Genomic DNA, 7,636 nt, shown 5'->3' with positions numbered 1-7,636 from the left:
TGAAATGACTGGTTTATGGAAACTTTAACCTAATCAGTTCATTAATTCATAGATATTGATTAACTGGTTGGTATCTGTAGGCAGGGAGGATATGACTGGAGGAAGTGATCATTGGGGGCATTCCTCTGTGTTTCCTGGTTGCTGTCATGAGCTACTTTCCTCTTCCACACCCCTCTGCCATGATGTTCTGCCTCACCTTGGGACCAGAGTCAGCTATGGACTGAGACCTCTGAAACCATGAGCGCCAAATAAACTTTTCCTCCTCTAAAATTGTTCTTGTCAGGTCTTTTTATCACAACAACAACACACACACAAACTTATTAAAAGACCAGGCATGTGTTTTTGGTGCTCTTGCACTTAATTTCTTGCTGCAAATAGGGGTTCCTCAGTCTGACTCTGAGACCTGACCGAGACTATTAACAGATGTTATGAAGTAACATACAAAAAATGCCCTGTCAATTCAAAAGTGTAGAAGTCATGGCATGTTGCTGCCTATGATAGGGCTCCAAGTGCAAGGGTAGTAGAGCTGGGAGCAGATGTGTGTTGATAAACTCTTCCTTAAAAGGAACTGAAGGAATCATTTTAGGAGCAGGACCTTGGGACACAGGAAACTTCAAGGTCATGGATACAAATCAAGACAGTTGCACAAATCAAATTTTCAAAAGTAATAAATTATCCTAATCGTTCCTTAGCTTCCTCGTCCTTTTATTCCCTAAATGAAATAACGCAGTAAATATGCATTTATGGTAATTCAGACCAAGGTCTAATAGTATAAGACAAACAAGTAGAACTATGGCCCTCACATAGGGGAGGACTCAGCATGACATTGTGACATTCCCCTCTTATGGCATAGACACAGGAAAAAAGGGCTTTGCAATTGAGCTGTCTTTGCCTGTGCTCTCTATCTGAAGGTATCTGGACAGTGTCACCATGGCAATATCCTCTCATATTGATTAAGGATGTGTAGTCAAATCTAGGTGTCTGGAGGGAATAAGAGACATTCTTAACCATGTCCTAAGCACTTTTTCTTTTCTTTCCTTCAATTAAAAAAATTAGCTCCTCCTTTATTGCCTAAAATCCGTTGAAAGTTTTAGAACCTGAAATAGGCCAACAAAGCCCAGTTCTCTCATTTCCTTTGCTGGCAGGGAAAGGAAAGGTATTGGCAAAGCCTCCTTATCTCTTTCGAGCAGCTGCCCAGGCAACACCCCAGCCTCACTGCCAGGCCGGGGCTACCCACCCTTTAGCATTGCTCAGACGCCTTCTGGGCCCTGACAATGCAACCTCACCAGGTGCTAAATAATCCATGACCTCTTTGGAGACCTTGGGCAAGTACCTCCCTCCCTGAGTCTCTCTTTCCCTGTATCTATGGATCCAAGAGCTCTGAGGTCCTCCCAGTATGCTCACACCTGCCCTAACAGCCTCTCAGCCCAAGGGCCTTTAATCCCCTTTCTCCTGGCCTTATAATAACCCTAGAAGGTAGGTATGACTACCTCATCTCCAAGATGAGCAAAGGGAAGCTGAGTGGCAGAAGGTCACGGTGTCATTCAGAGGCTAAATGAGTGAGTGGACTGGGACTGGAGTGCAAGGTCTGGGCTTCTCTCATCCCACTCTGATGCTTCCCTGGGGAAGACCTATTAAGGCAGAGCTACTGTGCAAATAGTTTTAAGGCAAAAATAAATGAAAGAGTTTGAATTCTTCTGTCCAATATGCTTTGTCTAATATATGTGACACAGCTGTGGCCTGCACCTCTAGAAAGGGCTATTCTTTTGCCCACAAGTTGGTAGAAGGTTCAAGCCTACACTCATCACTTCCCTTCAACGAAGAGTGGAGTACTCACAAAACATCCACCTCTCAGAGTGGACTGAAAGATTAATCTGCTCAGAGACCCTTCTTGAGGTGATCACACACACACCAGGCCCAACTGAAGTAACAATTCACAGGCAGAGATTTGACATCAAAGATATTGCAAATGCTAACTCCTAACCACATCCCCTTGTGTCAGAAAGAGAAAAACCTGCTAAACTAGAAGGTGGTCAAAGAGATATTGTTGAAAAGGTATTGAATCAGAGAAACACATTGTAGTCACTTCTCTGCCAGCCATCAAGTCTTATTACATTCCTGAACTTCAGCCTCCCCAGCTACAGTTTAGGTAAAATGGTAGGAGCCCACACACCATGGCACCTCCTAAGGCAGAAGTGGGAAAGGAGAAAGGAGCTTGCCTTATGTTTAGTTGTTTGAGAACTGATTTTACCCTGCCTTCTGGGCTGCATGCTCCTTAATTTCGAGGATTGTTATTTTCATCCATTCATCCCAGTAGTTAACACATCTTTATCAAGTGCTTCCTAAGTTCCAGGCACTATGATAGGTGTTGGGGATAAACATTTCTACTCTTTTTTATTTTTATATTTATTAATTTTTAAAAATTTGTCCTAATTAGTTATACATGACAGTGGAATGCCAGAACATTTCTATTCTTAAGGAATTCACAATTCAAAAAGGCAGAGAGTAAAGAAGTAGCTGTGAAACCCCACAAAAATTGTGAACAGGAAAGCACAATATTTATAAAGTTCTAAAACATTACTTAATAAAATTAAAATGGTAAGACATGCAATGCTTATGAATGCAAACTCTCAATGTCATAAAGATGTCAATTTGCCAGTTTATATATTCAATGCAAGTTCAGTTAAAATCTTAACTGTTTTTATAGTGGTTGATAATTTCAAAAATTCATACAGAAGAACAAAGGGCCAAAAATAACCAACAAAATGTTAAGAAGAAATGCAAGACAGAATTTTCCTTACTATATATCAACCCTTTCATTAAGGCTACAATAATTATGACAATTTAATACTGCACAGGAATAAATAAAACAATGAAACAGTATAATGAGTTCAGACACTGATCAACACATATGGCTACTTGAGATATGACTTTTAGCTTTTTCACTTCCATAATGAAATAATGGAGGCAGGCTAATTTATAAAGAAAAGAGCATTATTTTGGCCCATGTTCCTGGAGGTGTGAAGTCTAAGAGATACATCTGATGATGACCTCCTTGCTGGCAGATACCCAAGGCAATATGGAGCATCAATAGCAAGAGACAGAGAGCACATATGTCACTGTGTGTCTGTCTGCTGATATACCCCCAGGACTTAATGATGCAGGCTATACCCTGATGGTCTTCTCTAATCATAATCACTTTTCAAATGCTCCCACCTTTAAATACCATAATCAGATAAAGTTTCTACCCTCATAATACCATTAACATATGACTGTGGATTAAACACTAATATTAGTTTATGGGGAAAATAGTATGCAAACCATAGCAACAACAGAGGCATGCACAAATCAGTGAGGAAAAGAAGTAGTCAATAAATGATGCAGGGATCTGAGTTTGGTGCACACCTGTAATCCCAGTGACTTCAGCTGCTGAGGCAGGAGGATTGATAGTTTGAAACCAGCCTCAGCAATTTAGTGAGATCCTCAATAATTTAATGAGACCCTGTCTCAAAATAAAAATAAATAAATAAATAAGACTGGGAATGTGACTCAGTGGTAAAACATACCCCTGGGTTCAATACCCAGTATCAATCAATCAATCAATAAATAAATAATACTGGGGAATTTGGTTATCCAAGTTATAAATATAAATATGGAGAGTAATGGAAAGTTTTCAAGCAAACATGTTCAGATCAGAGATCTGTTTTAGGGAGGGACTCACAAAGACAGTATTTAGAAAGGCCTGAGCATAGGCATAGGCATAGAGATTAGAGAAACAAATATGATGAATTTGGGAGACAGTGCAGAGATAGACGAAATGGGATTTGGCTTTCATATCAGATCTAAGAGAGACTGCCAAAACGTTTTGTTAAAAATATCTTGAAAATATTAGCAGAGAGTGAGATAGAAAACACCATTATAAATTATGGAGCCAAGCCCTAGGTCTCTGGTAGTTACAGTAATAAAAATGAATATTTATTGAACGGCTCAGTTTTAGTCCAGCAATTTATTATATAGAAGCAGGAAGAAGAAAAACACAAGCTTTCTTTGTTGCACAGGTATGAATGCAAACAGCCCATCTTCTGCAAGGAAAAGTCCAGAAAATCACTTCCACATGGAGAGGAACACCTGAAAGAAAATCACTGGCCAAAAGAAATGGCTGTTCTTCCAGGGCACAACATTGTTGGTCATATTTATTCTTTTCAGATACAGAAATCACTTTTGATTTCAGTATTTCACAACTATAAATTTGTGTACTAGTCTAAAATATCCAAACTAGCGGGTTTGAAGGCCAGTTTCTTTTTAGAGTTTCTTGAATAGCAGGCTAAAAACTTTGAAATGTATTTTTTTATGAAAATAGGCAGCCAGCAGAAGCTTTGAAGTATATAAATTACAAAAATAGCCAAGTTATAGGGTGGTAGTGTGGCAAATGTTGGTGAATGAAGGCCCAGTCAGGAGCACTGCAACAATGTAAGACAGAGATGAGGAAGTTGGGATGAAATGGGAGAATAAAGACATATTAGGAGGTGAGTGGGTGAATGCAGGGAGGGAGAGAAATTTGGACTTAGGATTCCCTCTCTTTTTTTTTTTTTTTTTGGCAGTGCTGGGGATTGAACCCAGGGCCTTGTGCTTAAGAGGCAAGCACTCTACCAACTGAGCTATATCCACAGCCCCCTCATTTGGGATTCTTACTAAGTATTACCTACATGAGAAATACTATATGAAAAAGAGCCATTTTTCCTGACCCTCTCTCCAGCGAAAAATCACTGCCTCCTTCTTAGTGTCCCAAATCTGCCACCAAAAACTTCCTGTCAAAGAATATTAAAAACTTTAGAGAACTGCTTGATTATATAAATATAGGACTGGATGCTTCTGGAAAGCAAGGACATTGTTTAATCCCATCTATTCTCTAGATTTCAAGTGCATAGTTCAGTAAAAAGTACTGACTATGTCCTTACTAAATATTTGAATGGATGAATGAAAAACTAAATAGTGGTGACTGTTGCTAGAATAACCTGAGAGTGGAAGGGATGGAAGCCAGGTTACAAGAATAAAGATATGAAAGGAAGGTGAAGAAGTGAAGCTCTTTAGGCACAGACAATGACTTTCTCCATACGACCCCTAAAGTTCAGTAAATAATGCCAAGAATTAAAAAGTGGGATGGCATCAAATTAAAACGTTTCTGCACAGATAAGGAAACAATTAGGAATGTGAAGAGAGAACCCACAGAATGGGAGAAAAGTTTTGCTGGCTACTCTTCTGACAGAGGATTAATATCTGGAATATATAAACAACTCAAAAAACATGACACCAAAGATCAAATAACCCAATTAACAAATGGACAGATGAATTAAATACATACTTATCAGAAGAAGAAGTACAAATGGCCAACAGAGATATGAAAAATGTTCAACATCATTAGCAATTAGGGATATGCAAATCAAAAGTAAACTGAGATTTCATCTCACATCCTTCAGAATGGCAATCATCAAGAATACAAACAATAAAAAATGCTGGAGAGTATGTGGAGAAAAAGGAACACTTTTACTTTGCTGGTGGGAGTGAAAATTACTAAAACCACAATGGAAATCGGTATGGAGGTTCCTCAAAAGACTAGACATAGTCTGATTCCAAGGTCCTTGATGCATTTTAAGTTGAGTTTTGTGCAGGGTGAGAGATAGGGGTTCAGTTTCATTCTGTTGCATGTGGATTTCCAGTTTTTCCAGCACCATTTGTTGAACAGGCTCTCTTTTCTCCATTGTATGTTTTTGGCACCTTTGTCTAGTATGAGAAAATTGTATTTATTTGGGTTTGTGTCCTTGTCCTCTATTCTGTACCATTGATCTACCTGTCTATTTTGGTGCCAATACCATGCTGTTTTTGTTACTATTGCTTTGTAGTATAGTTGAAGTTCTGGAATTGCAATACCCCCTGTTTCATTCTTCCTCCTAAGGATTGCTTTAGCTATTCTGGGTCTCTTATTCTTCAGATGAATTTCATGATTGCTTACTCTATTTCTATGAGGTACGTCATTGGGATTTTAATTGGAATGGCATTGAATCTGTATAGCACTTTTGGTAGTATGGCCATTTTGACAATTATTAATTCTGCCTATCCAAGAACATGGGAGATCTTTCCATCTTCTAAGGTTTTCTTTAATTTCTTTCTTTAGTGTTCTGTAGTTCTCATTATAGAGATCTTTCACCTCTTTTGTTAGATTGAGTCCCAAGTATTTTGGGTTTTTTTGAGGCTATTGTGAATGGGGTAGTTTTCCTAAATTCTCTTTCAGAGGATTCATCACTTATGAATGAAAATGCATTAGATTTATGAGCATTGATTTTATATCCCACTACTTTATTGAATTCATTTATGAGTTCTACAAGTTTTCTGGTGGAATTTTTTAGCTCCTCTAAATATAGAATCATGTCATCAGCAAATAGGGATAGTTTGAGTTCTTCTTTTCCTATTCATATCCCTTTAATTCTTTGGTCTGTGTAATTGCTCTGGCTAGAGTTTCAAGGACGATGTTGAATAGAAGTGGTGAAAGAGGGCATCCCTGCCTTGTTCCAGTGTTTAGGGGGAATGCTTTCAGTTTTTCTCCATTTAGAATGATATTGACTGTAGGCTTAGCATAGATGGCCTTTACAATGTTGAGGAATGTTTCTACTATCCCTATTTTTTCTAGTGTTTTGAGCATGAAGGGGTGCTGTATTTTATCAAATGCTTTTTCTGCCCTGCCCCTTATAGAAGAAAAAGTAGGTCCAAATCTTCATCATGTCAGTTTAGGATCAGACTTCCTTAACAGGACTTCCAAAGCACAAGAAAAAAAAGCAGGAATCAATAATTGGGATAGATTCAAACTAAAAAGCTTTTTCTCAGCAAAGGAAACAATCAACAATGTGAAGAGAGAGCCTACAGAGTACGAGAAAATCTTTGCCACACATATTTCAGATAGAGCACCAATCTCCAGAATCCATAAAGAACTCAAAAAACTTTACACCAAGAATACAAATGACCCAATTAAAAAATGGTCTAAGGAAATGAGCAGATACTTCACAGAAGAAGATCTACAAGCAATCAACAGATATATGAAAAAATGTTCAACATCTCTAGTAATAAGAGAAATGCAAATCAAAACCACCCTAAGATTCCATCTCACCCCAATTAGAATGGCAATTATCAAGAACACAAGCAACAATAGGTGTTGGCGAGGATGTGGGGAAAAAGGTACACTCATACATTGCTGGTGGGGTTGCAAATTAGTGCAGCCACTCTGGAAAGCAGTGTGGAGATTCCTTAGAAAACTTGGAATGGAACCACCATTTGATCCAGCTATCCCACTCCTTGGTTTATACCCAAAGGACTTAAAATCAGCATACTACAGAGATACAGCCACATCAATGTTCATAGCTGCTCAATTCACAATAGGTACATTGTGGAACCAACCTAGATGCCCTTCAATTGATGAATGGATAAAGAAACTGTGGTATATATACACAGTGGAATATTACTTAGCCATAAAGAAGAATAAAATTATGGCATTTGCAGGCAAATGGATGAAGTTGGAGAATATCATGCTAAGTGAGATAAGCCAATTCCAAAAAACCAAAGGCCAAATGATCTCTTTGATAAGTAG

The 7,636-nt window shown here is 38.4% G+C and overlaps 1 non-coding gene across 1 annotated transcript; it reads right to left on the bottom strand.

Moving 5' to 3' along the window:
* Nucleotides 1-4,595: 4,595 nt before the first annotated feature.
* Trnak-cuu (transfer RNA lysine (anticodon CUU)) lies at nucleotides 4,596-4,672 on the bottom strand. Its single transcript has one exon. It is a non-coding gene; the product is annotated as a tRNA-Lys (tRNA).
* Between the last annotated feature and the right edge of the window lie 2,964 nt (nucleotides 4,673-7,636).

Source organism: Sciurus carolinensis, chromosome X (assembly GCF_902686445.1).
Source record: "Sciurus carolinensis chromosome X, mSciCar1.2, whole genome shotgun sequence".
Classification (NCBI taxonomy): domain Eukaryota; kingdom Metazoa; phylum Chordata; class Mammalia; order Rodentia; family Sciuridae; genus Sciurus; species Sciurus carolinensis.
Note: the sequence above shows the minus strand (reverse complement) of the source record. Positions and strands in the feature narration are given on the sequence as shown.